The sequence below is a fragment of the Aotus nancymaae genome, unplaced genomic scaffold (genome assembly GCF_030222135.1).
Source record: "Aotus nancymaae isolate 86718 unplaced genomic scaffold, 86718_ANA_hifiasm-v0.15.2.pri h1tg000040l, whole genome shotgun sequence".
NCBI classification, from domain to species: Eukaryota; Metazoa; Chordata; class Mammalia; order Primates; family Aotidae; genus Aotus; species Aotus nancymaae.
The window spans coordinates 89827770-89844621 of record NW_026988454.1 but is presented as its reverse complement, the minus strand read 5'-3'; the positions used below and the strand labels follow the sequence as shown (position 1 = coordinate 89844621).

The following is a 16852-nucleotide window of genomic DNA, read 5'->3' as shown; positions in this document are numbered from 1 at the left end:
TATGTGAACTCCCATCTCTCCCGCACACCTTTCATGCAAAGACTCCTTTTAAAAGTGCCTGCTTTCTACTCCAAAAGCAAAGCAGTACTCTTAAAGCAGGAAGCCAGTACTTATTCCTCTAAACTAGCTTGGGAATAAAAGTCACTTTCTTTATACCAGACTTGCTCTTATTAACTGGACTCTGCAAATTTTGAGCAACTGAACCTGTATTTCATTTATAGTACCGCTTTAATCCCAGTGGTAAATTCTGGGAGCCAGATTAAATACAGGAATTGGTGCACCCAGAGTAAGGAATCCAGGGGTGTATATACACCAAACCACTGCAATGCTGATAAATGGTTAACAACTGCCTTTCAGGAAACAAATAGTTCACAGTGCTTGTGATATCTGCAGTGTAAATATCCTCACCAGACAGAAGTGCAAACTGCTGAGTGATTTCAACTTGCTTGCAAAGTTCCTGAAATTTTAGCAATTGATTCTCTTGAGCTGGAAGAAGCCAGCTCCAGCCCAACACTGAAAACCCAATCAATAGTTATTTGTTGAGGGCTGTTCCTGAAGACTGTTAAGTCTTTGGCACTTGGAGCCATCTGTGTAGGTGGCAAAAAGTCTCCAGTGACAAGAGAAAATCTCCAGGGAAACTAAATACAGGTACTGGCAGTTGGAGAACCGGCACATGAGGGGAGACATAGAATGCACAAAGAGTGTCAGCTGCATGGACTGGTCTCTGGAATAGAATACAAAATCTTTTGTATCCTCCTCTGTCTATTAGAATTTTTAGTATGCCTTAAGAGTTTTTTAGGGCTTGTTCTTTGTTATTCTTTTTTAAACATTTCTTATTTATAGATTCTTTTTCTTCAAATTCTGATTGGATATATAGATTAATTGGGAGAAAAGTAGGATACTTCTTTAAAATTTTAGTCATCTTGTAACTGAACCTTTATTATAAAGATCATAAGATGTTTGTTTTACTTATATTTTTGGTTTTCCTTATTTTCTTCCTTCATGTGTGCTTGCTTGCGCGTAGTCATTCAGTAGTAAGTATTTACTAGTAATTGATTAACTTCATATCCTAATTCTTCCGGCTTCCCACAAGATTCATGAACTTGTTTTTCATTTAAAGAACAATGATTTTTAGGTTATGCAGACCTCCTTGATGGTGTCCAGAAGTTTGATTAGGCTGAGGGATGCAAATATCTTTGATCATGGGAGGATCCTGCCTTCCCTGTACCTACTCTATGCTTTAAAGCCCCTAGTTACGTTCAAAGGCAGGTCAGCTTTGAGGGTTTGTCTTTCCTGCTCCCAAGCTTAGGCCAAATCAAATAAACCTTTATCTGCTCCTAAGTGTTGATGTGTCAGTGTTTGGCTTACTTACAGTGCATTGAGTATATGAACCTAAATTTTGGGGTTCACTAACAATCTCATATAGGCTATTATTTATTTGTCCAATTACTCAAATCATTTTATGTTCTGTGGTAAGTTCAATGCTATTTTCTATAAAACCTGTAATCATTCATTCATATTTTAACTTCTAGATAATTCATGGGATTTGATGCTATTGTGAATGGTGTCATTTCTATCACATTATCTAGTTAGTTATTGCTGGTATAGAGTTTTCTTGTTGACACTATTGAGCTTTCTGTGTACACCATCAGAATTTAAACCTTGTGGTCCCAAGACCCCTTTATAATCTTAACATTTACTGATGATCTCAAAATTATTAATCCCAAAGATTCTGATGAGCTTTCATTTATGTGTGGTGATATTTATTGTATTAAAAATTAAAATAGACTGGGCATGGTAGTCATGCCTATAACCCCAGTACTTTGGGAGGCTGAGGAAGGCAGATCCTGAGGTCAAGAGATTGAGACCATCCTGGCCAACATGGTGAAACCTTGCCTCTACTAAAATTACAAAAATTTGCTGGGTGTGGTGGCATGCACCTGTAGTCCCAGCTACTTGGGAGGCTGAAACAGAATTGATTGAACCTGGGAGGCAAAGGTTGCAGTGAGCCGAGATTAAGCCGCTGCACTCCAGCCTGGGCAACGGAGCAAGACTGTGTCTCAAAATAATAATAATAATAATATAGAAAATTTTAAATTATTTAATATAAGTCATTAGAAGTTAAATAACATTTTACTAATGAAAAATAACTATATATTTCCAAAATAAAAATATATTAAAAAGAATTGAGTTGTTTTAGCTTTATGCAAAGCCTTTAAGGTTTGACTTAGTAGAAACTGCTAAATTTTTACATATGCTTTTTATTTCAGTCTGTTGCCATGTTATGTGGCATATAGCTTCTGAAATCACTGTACAATCATAAGAAAATAAAAGTGAAAAGGACAAAAACAACTTACTATTATGAAAATAGTCCTGACCTTGTGAACTCTAAAAGGGTCTTAGGAACCCTCAAAATCTTCAGACTACATTTGAGAACTGCTAATGTAGATGACTTTCTCATTTATAATTATTTACATATTCAAATATGTTGTCTATTATTTATTTTCTTTATTTTCTCATGCTGACCAAGATTTCTGGTTTTAGGTTGTTCTCCTCAACTTTGTCAAGGGTTTTCCAACATTAGCACAATGTTCAATTTTTAAATTAATTATTAGCTTAGCGGTTCTCTAATTCAATAATTTATGCTGCAGTTATGAAATTAATTTTTTATTCCTGTTTCTTTGGATTTGCACTATCCTTTTTCCAATTGTGTTAATTGAACTCATAATGTTTTATTATTACTATTTTTACTGTTTTGATTGATATGTTTAAAGCTATAAATTTCCTCTTGGTACTGCACCAACAGTGTACTATAAACTTTAATGTAGTGCTTTGTTCATGGGTGACTCATTAATACATTTATACTTCTCCAGACCAAAGGATTTGTTGTTGTTAGTTACATTTATTTAATTATGGTCAGAGAACACAAACTATATACTCTTAATTGTTAGAAATTTATAGGGATTTGGTTATAGCTTAGGAATTTAAAAGCATATGTATTATTTATTATTGAGTATAATGTTCTTGATAAGATTTTAATATCTATATTTCTTTTTAACCTAAAAACAAAAAGGTTACTCATTATTACTATTACTACTTAATAATAGATTGAGTAGTAAGTAATAATAGATTCCCATCACACTGATTCCTAATGACCCATTGTACCTCTTTCAAGGGTGATTCAATGATAGCAGATGTTACCCTTTGCATGCTGACAGAATATATTTTGCACTACAAAAGAAGAAACCTAAGCTTGTGAATTTGGAAGTTTATGTAGAAATTGCTATGCACATACCACTCTCTTCTGTAAAGTAAATAAATTTTCTCTGAGAAGAAAAAAAGTGAAGATTCCTGCCCCTAGTATGCTAGCACTTGGCACTCGAGAAGAAAAGTTTTATTGCCCTTTGAATGGAAGCAGATGGCTCCAGGTCTGACACTTGGTATGTGAGAAAATGGGTCTGGGAAAGAAGAGAAACTTTTTTTTTTTTTAAATGACATTTCAGTTTTCTTTGCTTAGAAGTTCTAGCCGTACAGAAACATGAAAATATTCATATTGTGTCTCAGAACTTCTATAATTCTTTTGTTCAGGCTTAGTGTGTTTTAAAAATCTTCTAGATCTTTGCTTATATTTATATTCCTTATGCATTAGACTCTGAGGTTTTTTGTAAAAAAGATTTCAGCATAATGTTTGGTTTATCTATTTACTCACAGCTTTATTTAAGTTATGAAAAAATTAATGTTGAGGCTATGTTGATAGGTGCATATGTGTTTGTGATATTGCATTTTTAAAATCTATTGTTCTTTTACAGATACATGACATCTTTTGTTTTACCTTGTGAATTTTCCTTGGTGAATTCTACTTTGCCTGTTATTAAAGTTTTCATTTGGCTTCTTTTTGTTTTTTATCTGTTTGATACATTTATTTTCATTCACTTACATTCAAAATTTCTACATTCCTTTACTTTAAATTTGCCTCTTATAGAAAACATATTTCTAGATCTTTATTTTCTTATTTATTTTGTATCAAGCCTCAGATTCCTGTCTTTTAATTGATATATTTAATACATATATATTACTAATACATATAATACATACATTTACTACATATAAGTAATACTGCATTAGGACTTTTTTGCCATCTTATTTCATATTAACATTTTCTATTTCTGTATTTCTATTTTGCTTCTTTTTGTCATTTTCTAGCCTCATTGAAAAGGTTGATTATTCTAACATATGAGTTTTTTAGAAAGTGTCTATTATTAGTTTTCTGGAAGCTACCCTAATTAATTAAGATTCATACCTAAATTTACTTTTCTCTAATATTTCTGAAATTGATCAGTATCTTTATATTTTGGACAAACAAGGTGACTTTATCATGCTCCCCTTTCTAGCTTTCAGTAATCTCTTGCCCTTCCCATCTCTTAACCCTGACATATTGGTTTCATTTATTTCTTGTCCTGGCAGACTTTGGGGTCCCATTCTGGGTAATGATAGAATGATATAAGTTATTTATTATAGCCCACTTCCAGTATATATTTTAATCATTTTCCATATTTATTTTTATCTTCTTGTTAAAGTTCTGTTTCCCAAAATGTTTTAAAGAAACTTTGTGTGACAAAACTTCAGAGGCATTGAGAATATTTTCATCTACCCTCTTATTAAATGATAGTTTTTTGTATATAAGTTCTATAAATAGAAATACTTCTGAAAACATTACTACACTTTTTTTTCTTAAAGCGTTACTCTTGAGAACCAAATGTAAATCTGATATTTTTTTTTATAGGAAGACACAGTTTCTTTCTTTTTCTTTTATTTTTGTATGTATAAATTTATGGGGTAGAAGCGTACTTTTATTACATGAATAGATTGCATATTGGGGAAATGAGGGCTTTTAGGGTATCAGTCACTCAAATAGCATACATTGTACCCCTTAAGTTATCTCTCATCATCTATCCTCCTTCTATCTCCTTATTCTTCTGGGTCACCACTGTCCATCATTTCATACTCTATACACTCTATATTCATATGTATACATTATTTAGTTACCACCTTTTAAGTGAGAACATGCAGTATTTTTCTTTTTATGTCTGACTTCTGTCACTTGAGATAATGGCCTCCAGTTCTATTGATGTTGCTGCAAAAGACATGCTGATATTTTTTATGGCTGAATAATATTTCATTTTGTATATATTACACATTGTCTTCATCCAATCATCTGTTGGTGGAAGTTAGGTGGTTTCCACATGTTTGCTATTGTGAATAATGCTGTGATAAACATACAGATGTAGGTACCTTTTAAATGTAATGAGTTCTTATCCTTTGGGTAGATAGATATGCAGTAGTGGGATTTCTGGATTCAATGATAGTGCTATTTTTAGTTCTTTGAAACATCTTCATACTGAAGGTTTTACTAATTTACATTGCCACCAACAGTGTGTAAGAGTTCCATTTTCTCCGTGTTCTCCCCAAAATGTTATTTGTCTTTTAATAATAGCCATGCCAATTGCTGTAAGATAATATCTCATTGTGGTTTTAATTCACATTTCTCTGACGATTAGTGAGATTTTTTCACATGTTGGCCATTTGTATGTCCTCTTTTGAAATATGTCTATTCACATCCTTTGTCCACTTTTTAATGAGATTATTTGTTTGTTGTTGTTGAGTTCCTTGAGTTCTTTTAATTCGGATATTAAATTTTATAAATATGTTATTATTTAACTATGCCACATATAGTTTGCAAATATTTTCTCCCATTTTGCAGGTTGACTGTTCATTCTTTTGATTATGTATTTTGCTATAGTGAAGCTTTTTAGTTTAATTGAGACACATTTGCCTATTTTTGTTTTTGATGCCTGTGATTTGAGGTCTTTGTCATGAATTCTTTGCCTAGCTCAATGTCATGAAGAGATTACCTAGGTTTTCTTCTAGTGTTTTTATAGTTTCAAGTTTTACAATTAAGTCTTTAACCCATCTTGAGTTGATTTTTTTATATGGTGAGAGAGAGGGGTCCAGTTTCCTTCTTCTGCATAGAGCAACCCAAATTTCCCAGCACTATTTATTGAAAAGGCGTTCTTTTCTAAGAGTATATTCTTGTCCTTTTTTTTCGAAGATAAGTTGGTTGTAAGTACTTCTGAGTTCTCTGTTTCATTCCATTGATCTATAAAGACAGGCTCATTATGTTGTGATGTGTTGGACTTCTTATGCTTGCTTAACAGCTTTATTCTAAAATCTTTTCTTGTTCTTTAATTTTGGGAAATTTGCAGTCATATATTAGACATATTTTCATTCTTTTCTATTTTTGGTTGTTTTGAAACTTCCATTATATGGATAGTGACACTTCCACTAAATTCTACGTATATTAATGTTTTTGTGGTCAACAACAGAATTAGTTTATACAATAAATAACTGTTCTCGGTGGGCACAGAAAGCATAATTTCAACTAATAAGTATTAAGCATTTGCCATTTTATTGCACTGTTAAACCTGTAGGTATTTTTTTGGGAGATTCTAAAACCCAGAGATGTTATGTGATTTGCTCATCTATCTAATAAAAGTAGGACTAGATTTCAAACCTAAGCTATGTAATTTTAAGTCTTGTATTCTTTTCATCCATATTATTGTCTTCCCTAAATATGTAAAACTAGAAACAAAAATGAAAAGAGTATCAATAAATTTCTACTATATCAATGATATGTGAGGATTGTTTCCAAAATTAGTAAGAAAATATCTCTGATAAAATGCTCAGCTCACTAGATAAACTTAAAAGTCATGGGCAAACCCACCTAATCAAAGCCTCACTGAGTATATCTCACTCTCGTTTTATGTATGAGTCCATGAAATATGTTAGCTGATCTTAGAAGCAATATATCAAATATGGCGTTAAGTTAAATAAAATGTTTCCTTTTTATAATGGAAAAATTTGTTTTAATTTTTTTAATATAAATCCCATCACATTTTATTTATGGACACGAGTCAGTTTAAAGGTATTACATATTAAAAAATAAGCGTAGCAAAAAGACAAATAATCCAAACAGTCATATCAAGATCATTGTTTTCACAAAAGCAACATGAGGAATCCCAATGATAAATTAAATGATTCTGAGAAAATAAACAGGAGCTATGAAAATTAGACAATCAAAGGAAATTAAAGCTCCTCTTAGTTGATTGTGTTAGGCTGTTTCTTGCCTTGCTATAAAGAAATACCTGAGGCTGGGTAATTTATAAGAAAAGAGGCTTAGTTGGCTCAAGGCTCTGCAGTCTGTACAGGAAACATCGTGCTGGCATTGGCTTTTAGTGAGGGCCTGAAGGGAGAGCAGGTGTCTCACATGGCATGTGTGGGAGAAAGAAAGATTGGGAGATGCCACACAATTTTAAACAATCAGATCTTGAATGAACTCAGTCAAAACAGAGGGGCTGGTGCTAAGCCATTCATGAAGGATATGCCCTCATGATCCCCATACCTCACGCCAGGTCTCACCTCCAATGCTGGGATTACATTTCAACATGAGATTTGGAGAGTAAAAATTCAAACTATATTATTCTGCCCTGGTCCCCACAAATCTCATGTCCTTCTCACATTGCAAAATAAAATTATCTCTTCACAAAGTCCCCCAAAGCCATACTCATTCCAGCATTAACTCAGAAGTCCTAAGTCTCAAGTCCAAAATCTTATTTGGAAATAAGTTTCTCTCATCCATGAGACTAAAATCAAAACAAGTTATTTACTTCCAAGATACAATGGGGGTATGGGCATTAGGTAGACATCTGTCCAGAAGAAAGAAAATGGCCAAAAGAAAAGGGTTGTAGGCACCACGCAAGTCTGAAACCCAGCAGAGCAGTCATTAAACCTTAAAGGTCCGAAATGCTCTCCTTTGACTCCATGTCCCACAATCAGGGCACACTGCTGCGAGGGGGTGGACTCCCAAGGTCTTGGGCAGCTCCGCCCCTATGTTTTTTCAAGGTTTAGCTCACATAGCTCCTCTCACAGGTTGGAGTTGAGTGCTAGTAGGTTTTCCAGGTGCAGCATGGAAGCTGATGGTGGATGTACCATTCTGGGGTCTAGTCGATGGTGACTCCCTTCCCACAGCTCCACTAGGTATGTTCCAGTGGGCACTCTCTGCTGGGGCTCCAACCCCACCTTTTTCCTTCACACTGCCCTAGTAGAGGTTTTCTGTGAGGACTTTGTTCCTGTGGCAAGCTTCTGCCTAGGCATCCTACGCTTTTCTGTACATCCTCTGAAATCTCAATGTAGACTCCCCGGCTTCTTCACTCTTGTCCTCTGTGCACCTTCGTGCTTAACACCACCTTGAAGTCACCAAGGTTCATAGCATTTACCCCCTCAGAGTGGTGGTCTGAGCTGTATCTGGGCCCCTTTGAGCTCCAGCTAGAGCCGTAGAATGGGGGGATGCAGGGAGCAGCCACCGTAGGTGGCACAAGGCCTTGCTGCTCCTGGCCTGGCCCAGGAAACCATTCTGTCCTTCTGGGTCGCTGGACCTGTGATGGCAAGGGTTACCTTGAAGATCTCTGAAAATGACTTGGAGGCCTTTTTTCTATTGTCTTGGCTACAGGCTCATGTCTTTCTTTTAGTTATGCAAATTCCTCTAGCAAGTGGTTACTCTGCAGCCTTCTTGGATTCTTCCCCCGAAAAGGGGCTTTTCTTTTCTACCATGTGTCCAGGCTGCAAATTTTTCAAACTTTAATGTTCTGCTTACCTTTTAATTATAGGCTTCAACTTTAGGTCATTTGTTTGCTCCCACATCCGAGCATTGGATGTTAGAAGCAGACACACCACATCTTGAACATTTAGCTTCTTAGAAGTTTCCTCTGAGAGGTATCCTAAATCATCACCGTAAAGTCCAAACTTCCACAGATTCCCTACGGCATGAACAGAATGCAGCCAAACTCTTTGCTAAGGCATAACAAACATGACTTTTGCTACAGTTTCCAATACATTATTTATTTCCATTTGAGACCTCTTCATCCTGACTTCCCTGTCCACGTCACTATCAGCATTTTGGCCACAACCATGTAACCAGGCTCTCTAAGAAGATCCAAACTTTCCTTGATAGTCGCATCTTCTTCTGACCCTTCCACACTCTTTCAACCTCTCCCTACTCCAAAATGTCTTCCACATTTTCAGGTATATTTTTCTGAATGTTTTACTCCTGCATACCATTTTTGTGTGTATGAGAGGCTATTCATTCCTACATTGCTGTAAATAACTGAGGGTGAGAAGTTTATAAGAAAAGAGGTGTAGCTTGCTCATGGCTCTGCAAGCTGTATAGGAAACATAACACTGGCATCAGCTTCTGGTGGGGGCCTTAGGAAGCTTCTAATCATGATGGTAGGTGAAGGGGGAACAGGTGTCTCACATGGGGGGGTGGGTAGGAGCAAGAGAGACAGTAGGAAGCACTACACATTTTTAAACAATCAGATCTCATATAAACTCACTCATAACAAAGGGGATGCCACTAAGCCATTCATGAGGGATATGCCCCTATGATTCCAATACCTTCTACCAGGGCTTACCTGCAACACTGAGGATTGCATTTCAACATTTGATTTGGGGAGACTTATATCCAAACCATATCAATGGTAATGGCTTTTCACCATACAGGATAATAACAGATGAAATAGTGATAAAACATTAGGTTTTCTATGCTAGAACTTCAGAGTTTCAATGCTGCAAAGGACTTTGAAAAGTTATAATACAATATTTAATATTGATAAGAAGAAATTGATACCAGGAATGCTAAGTGACTAAATCAAAGGCAACAGAGTGCAACTGGCCTCATAGGAGTTTAGTAGTGATACTGAGTCTTTTTCACTGACAGACAATGGTGTGGTAAAAGTCTTTAGAGCCTGGTGCACTTGGGCTTGAAACCTGGTGAGGCTACTTATGGCTATGTGCCTTGGAAAAGTTATTTAACAGGCTTCTCTATATCCATAAACTGGGGGTAGTAGTACTTAATCTGATAGGGTTACTGTAGATAGAAGTAGACATAATTATGTAAAATATCTGATTCAAAGTAGGCTTTAAACCAGTGTTAACTATCAGGGGTTATTATCAAAAGAAATGCTGTTATTTGTTGTAGATTCATTACATTTGAGTTTTATCAAACTAGATCAATATTTTCTGTTCTTTAGAATGAATTTTGATACGAGATTATTTGGATCTACTGTCTTACTATTGGTCATGTTTTTCTGTTGAGTGCTTTGAATTAAATTACATCAGTGGTATACAAATACATACAATTTTGGGGTGTTTTAAGAAAAGGAAAAAAACACTGTGGATATTTGCTCACCAGACAAATTTTTATTCATTTCAAATCTAAGAATAGAATGAGGACCTACGTGCTATTGTATTTGTGAAAGGACATAATACTACCATCTTGGTAGAATGAAAATTGATGACTTGGCTAAAATATTAACTATAAAAGATAAAAAAAGATTACCAAATATTAGAGAATGACTTCAAATGATGAAAACCCAGATAAAAAAAGTACTTTTAATTGAGTAAAATAACTCAAGCCCTTAAATAACTCAGTGATACTACTGAAATATGAAAATATTAATAATGATTATTAACAAAGCTGAACATAATTGACAAATTATAAAATACCATGTTCATATAAAGTGGTAGTGGGAATGACGTGAGAGGATGACATGGATTTTTAAATTTTGCTGAAATCTTTTGCCTTCGTTTGATTAAAGAAAAAGACTGTATTCAAATTAATGATTTTAAAGAAAGGACTTGGAGAAACACTTATAAACATTAAAATGTAAGTTGTTGGAATAAGAAAAATAGGAAAATTTCAAAAGGGCCAGCTATACACTGCTTTCTGACTCTCGATGTTTAATACTGTTGAATTTAGGTAATGGATAGATACATATTTTAGCTTGCCTATTCACATATACGATGCATCAGAACCCGAAGAGCCCATTCTGCAGCACTTTTTCAGGGGTTTGGATCTTTTAGACTGGGATAGGACCTGGAAATCTGCATCCTAAAAAATTTCTTCAGATAATTTGCAACTAAGTTTGGGAAGTACTGCAACAGGTTAAAATATCAATTATTTTAAAACAAATGAATATTGTGCTTCAGTTACATAGAAGAAATGGTTCAGACTCTTGGAAGCATAGACGATCATTTCCTTGATCTTATTCTCAAAGAATTTAATCTGTTAAAAGAGAGTTGCCCTAGCAGTCCCATAAGAAAACTACTCTTACATTAGCTAAATGTAAGAATAGATTACTTTCCTTTTGCCTTCATTATTTATCCAGTAGTCATTCAGGAGCAGGTTGTTCAGTTTCCATGTAGTTGTGCAGTTTTGTATTAGTTTCTTAGTCCTGAGTTCTAATTTGATTGCACTGTGGTCTGAGAGACTGGTTGTTAGGATTTCCGTTTTTTTGCATTTGCTGAGGAGTGATTGACTTCCAGTTATGTGGTAGATTTTAGAGTAAGTGTGATGTGGTGCTGAGAAGAATGTATATTCTGTGGATTTGGGGTGGAGAGTTCTGCAGACGTCTATTAGGTCCGCTTGGTCTAGATCTGAGTTCAAGTTCTAGATATGCTTGTTAATTTTCTGTCTCATTGATCTGTCTCATTGATATTGACAGTGGAGTGTTAAAGTCTCCTACTATTATTGTGTGGAAGTCTAAGTCTCTTTTTAGGTCATTAAGAACTTGCTTTATGTATCTGGGTGCTCCTGTATTGGGTGCATACATGTTTAGGATAGTTAGCTTTTCTTGTTGCAATTGATACCTTTACCATTATGTAATGCCTTTCTTTGTCTCCTTTGATCTTTGTTCATTTAAAGTCCATTTTGTCAGAGATGAGGATTGCAAACCCTGCTTTTTTTTACTCTCCATTTGCTTGGTAAATCTTCCTCCATCCCTTTATTTTGAGTCTATGTGTGTCTTTGCATGTGAGATGGGTCTCCTGAATACAGCACATGGATGGGTTTTGACTTTTTATCCAATTTGCTAGTATGTGTCTTTTTATTGGGGCATTTAGCCCATTTACATTTAAGGTTAATATTGTTATGTGTGAATCTGATCCTACCATTTTGATACTAGTTGGTTGTTCTGCCCGTTAGTTAATGCAGTTTTCTCATTGAGTTGATGGTCTTTATCATTTGGTATGTTTTTGCAGTGGCTGGTACTGGTTGTTCCTTTCCATGTTTAGGGCTTCCTTCAGGAGCTCTTGTAAGGCAGGACTTGTGATGAAATCTCTCAGCAATTGCTTGTTGATAAAGGATTTTATTTCTCCTTCACTTATGAAGCTTAGTTTGGCTGGATATGAAATTCTGGGTTGAAAGTAAAATATGGCAGATATACACCATGGAATATTATGCAGCCATTAAAAACGAGGAGTTCGCGTCCTTTGTAGGGACATGGATGAACCTGGAAACCATCATTCTCAGCAAATTGACACAAGAACACAAAATCAAACACCACATGTTCTCACTCATAGGTGGGTGTTGAACAAGGAGAACACATGGACACAGTGAGGGGAGCACTATACACGGGGGTCTGTTGTGGGGGAGTGGGGGGGACAGCAGGGGGGTGGGGAGTTGGGGAGGGACAGCATGGGGAGAAATGCCAGATATGGGTGAAGGGGAGGAAGGCAGCAAATCACACTGCCACGTATGCACCTATGCAACAACCTTGCATGTTTTTCACATGTACCCCAAAACCTAAAATGCAATAAAAAAAAAAAAAAAGAAAGTTCTTTTCTTTAAGAATGTTGAATATTGGCCCCCACTCTCTTCTGGCTTGTAGGGTTTCTGCCAAGAGATCTGCTGAGTTTGATGGACTTTCCTTTGTGGGTAACCCGACTTTCTCTCTGGCTGCCTTTAGCATTTTTTCCTTCATTTCCACCCTAGTGTATCTGATGTTTATGTGCCTTGGGAAAAGAGAAGAGTAAGAGATTACTTTCCTTTTGGAAAGGAGAAGAGTAAGAGAGCAAGCTTTCTGAACCAGGCTTTATAAACTGTTAAGTCTCAACAGGATCCATGGAAAGAAGCCTTTCCAGGAATGAACAATAATGTGAGCACCATCAACAAAATCTGCTCAGAATAGATTTAGAGAAAGGCAAATCATTTACGTTTAGAATACTTCGATGGCCATATGTTCATCCAGTTAATATTTGTCGATAGTACACCAGGGGAAAAATACTTACAGTATGAGTAGAGAGAAGTAATCAGATTCACATGATACTCAACTAGAACTTAAAGATTAATTAAATGTAGGCTAGAACTTAATGATTAATTGAATTTGGGCAGGATGTGAATGAGGGAGAGGAGTAAAAGATCACTTGAGATTTCTGGTACAGACTACTGCCTGTGTTATAATAATAGATACTGGTTTTTTGATACTCTTATAGACATTGAATGTGATCATTCGACTTAGTCTCACTTAAACTTTGTGACAGTGCAGTGAAGTGGGAAATATAGCCCCTCTGTTGATACTAGTGATAGTCATATTATCATGAATGGATAAGGGAAGTTTTCCATACTTGAACACTTTCTTTCTTTTTCTCTCCTATTAAAGCAATCAGGAACAATAAATATATGATTAATATTCTGCTACTGTCAATGGGAAATGATACATTCTAATTCATGTTCAAAGTAAAAATATTTTAAATTACATTGCTTTAGGTGAGATACTTAATTTTGATAAACAGGCCTCTCACTTAAGATCTACTATGATTGTGTTTAACTTTGAGCTTAAGAATTCATTAACACTGTTTATTACTCTCAATTTAGTTGCATGCTTTTGGATCGAATTATTTATCTTAAAATAATAATCCCCTAAACCACTTATTATCAGGAGTTAAGAAAACAAATGGAGATATTTTAGGATGTGCAAATCAAATGTATTTTTCTCTTAATTTTCACTAAGAGTAGGGGTGAGTTTTTAAATATAATTCCAGGAAGAGCTCATGTTCCCTCTCCAAAAAGTATGCTTTTATTTCACAGAAAGATGTTGAAAATTGAGAAACAGAGTAAAATGAGAAAATCAAAGATTGCTACGAATAAAAATAATGTTCTTTCTTAGTTTCTGTTATTTTATTTTTCATTATAATTTAGGGTATTATGAATTTTGTAAAAGAATTTCATCAGAATTTCAAAAGAGAAGGGAACCTAGAAGAATCGCCAATTCAAACCTTAATGATCAATTTATTGGAAGTTAAGCAGTACAGCCACAGGATGAATATATGTGTAATTATAATAATTCTCAACAATAATATTATGCCAGGGTGTGGTTCCTTAGCACACAGTTCAGTGCTGCTCATACTTGCCCCCCAAATTTGATTAGCACATACTTTTGCTTGAAGAAAGAAAATTGTGTCAAAGTCTAGTTTAAGTCTGTAGTAACCGGTAACGAAATGGAAGAAATTTAAATTCTACTGTCTAATGCCCCTGGGACATGGAGAGATTTATAAGTAAGGCCACATTCTACTCTCACTCAAACATCCCATCTGCCCTGGATTCTGCCAAATTCAATAGTGACTAGAGACAAGACTGTGTACCTCAGAGTTATTTGAAGTATCCATAATTAACAGAAGGATTAGAAAAATTTGGAGATACTGTGACTATAATATACAGATCTATAAACAGCCTTGAGCTTGAAGTAACGGTGTGTTTTAATTTTTTGTCATGTTCATAGAGAAGAAATTGCTCACATTAATTTCTTTTCTATTCAGCTCCACTCCAGTACATGTATTAGAGCAATGTCTTGCCTATGATTAAACAAAACTATGTATCAGGCCCATATGAAAATAGTGTTATAGATAGATTATATAGATACATAGGTAGGTAGATAGATACATACATAGAGAGAGAGAGAGAGATAAGTAGACAGATCAACTTATTTCTCCTGGTGGTCAGAAGGTTGGGACAAGAACATGTGCTTAGTCTTTAGACCTGTATCTTCTCCTGTTTCTAGGTTTCCAGTAGTGAGGGGTGACAACCATTATTAGAATACAGCCAGTGGCAATTGTGAATGACAGTTCATTCCTGATTTGGCTCTCTTTAAGGCCGTTATTGGTGTATAGGAATGCTTGTGATTTCTGCACATTGATTTGTATCCTGAGACTTTGCTGAAGTTGCTTATCAGTTTAAGGAGATTTTGGGCTGAGACAATGGGGGTCTTCTAAATATACAATCTTGTCATCTGCAAATACAGACAATTTGATTTCCTCCTTTTGTAATTGAATACCCTTTGTTTCTTTTTCTTGCTTGATTTCTCTGGCTAGAACTTTGAATACTGTATTGAATAGGAGTGGTGAGAGAGGGCATCCTTGTCTAGTGCCAGATATCAAAGGGAATGCTTCCAGTTTTTGCCCATTCAGTATGATATTGGCTGTGGGTTTGTCATAAATAGCTCTTATTGTTTTGAGGTATGTTCCTTCCATACCTAGTTTATTGAGAGTTTTTAGCATAAAGGGCTGTTGAATTTTGTTAATGGTCTTCTCTGCATCTGTTGAGATAATCATGTAGTTTTTGTCTTTGGTTCTGTTTATATGGTGGATTACATTTATAGACTTGCGTAAGTTGAAACAGCCTTGCATCCCCAGGATGAAGCCTACTTGATCATGATGGATAAGCTTTTTGATGTGCTGTTGCAATTGGTTTGCACTAACAAAGGATGTAAAGGACCTCTTCAAGGAGAACTACAAACCACTGCTCAAGGAAATCAGAGAGGACACACACAGATGGAAAAACATTCCATGCTTATGGTTAAGAAGAATGAATATTGTGAAAATGGCCATACTGCCCAAAGTAATTTATAGATTCAGTACTATCCCCATCAAGCTACCTATGACCCTCTTCACAGAACTGGAAAAAAGCCATCTTAAACTTCATATGGAACCAAAAGAGAGCCCACATAGCCAAGACAATCCTAAGCAAAAAGAACAAAGCTGGAGGCATCATGCTACCTGACTTCAAACTATACTACAAGGCTACAGTAATCAAAACAGCATGGTACTGGTATCAAAACAGAGATATAGACCAATGGAACAGAATCGAGGCCTTGGAGGCAACACCACACATCTACAACCATCTGATCTTTGACAAACTTGAGAAAAACAAGCAAAGGGGAAATGATTCCCTGTTTCATAAATGGTGTTTGGAAAACTGGCTAGCCATGTGCAGAAAGCAGGAACTGGACCCCTTCCTGACACCTTACACTAAAATTAACTCCAGATGGATTAAAGACTTAAACATAAGACCTAACACCATAAACACCCTAGAAGAAAATCTAGGCAAGACCATTCAGGACATAGGTTTAGGCAAGGACTTCATGACCAAAACACCAAAAGCATTGGCAACAAAAGCCAAAATAGACAAATGGGACCTAACCAAACTCCACAGCTTCTGCACGGCAAAAGAAACAGTCATTAGAGTGAACTGGCAACCAACAGAATGGGAAAAAGTTTTTGCAATCTACCCATCTAACAAATGGCTAATATCCAGACTCTACAAAGAGCTAAAACAGATTTGCAAGAAAAAAAGCAAACAAACCCATTCAAAGTAGGCCAAGGACATGAACAGACACTTTTGAAAAGAAGACATATATGAGGCCAACAAATGTATGAAAAAATGCTCATCATCACTGGTCATTAGAGAAATGCAAATAAAAACTACATTGAGATACCATCTCACGCCAGTTAGAATGGCAATCATTAAAAAAATCTGTAGACAACAGATGCTGGAGAGGATGTGGAGAAATAGGAACACTTTTACACTGTTGGTGGGACTGTAACTTAGTTCAACCATTGTGGAAGACAGTGTGGCAATTCCTCAAGGATCTAGAAATAGAAATTCCATTTGACCCAGCAATCC

The 16852-nt window shown here is 35.6% G+C and overlaps 1 long non-coding RNA gene across 1 annotated transcript in view; it reads right to left on the bottom strand.

Annotated features, from left to right (window-relative positions):
- LOC135268307 (uncharacterized) overlaps window positions 1–16852 on the bottom strand; it is a 69470-nt gene that overhangs the window by 28147 nt on the left and 24471 nt on the right. The gene's annotated exons all lie outside the window — the stretch shown is intronic.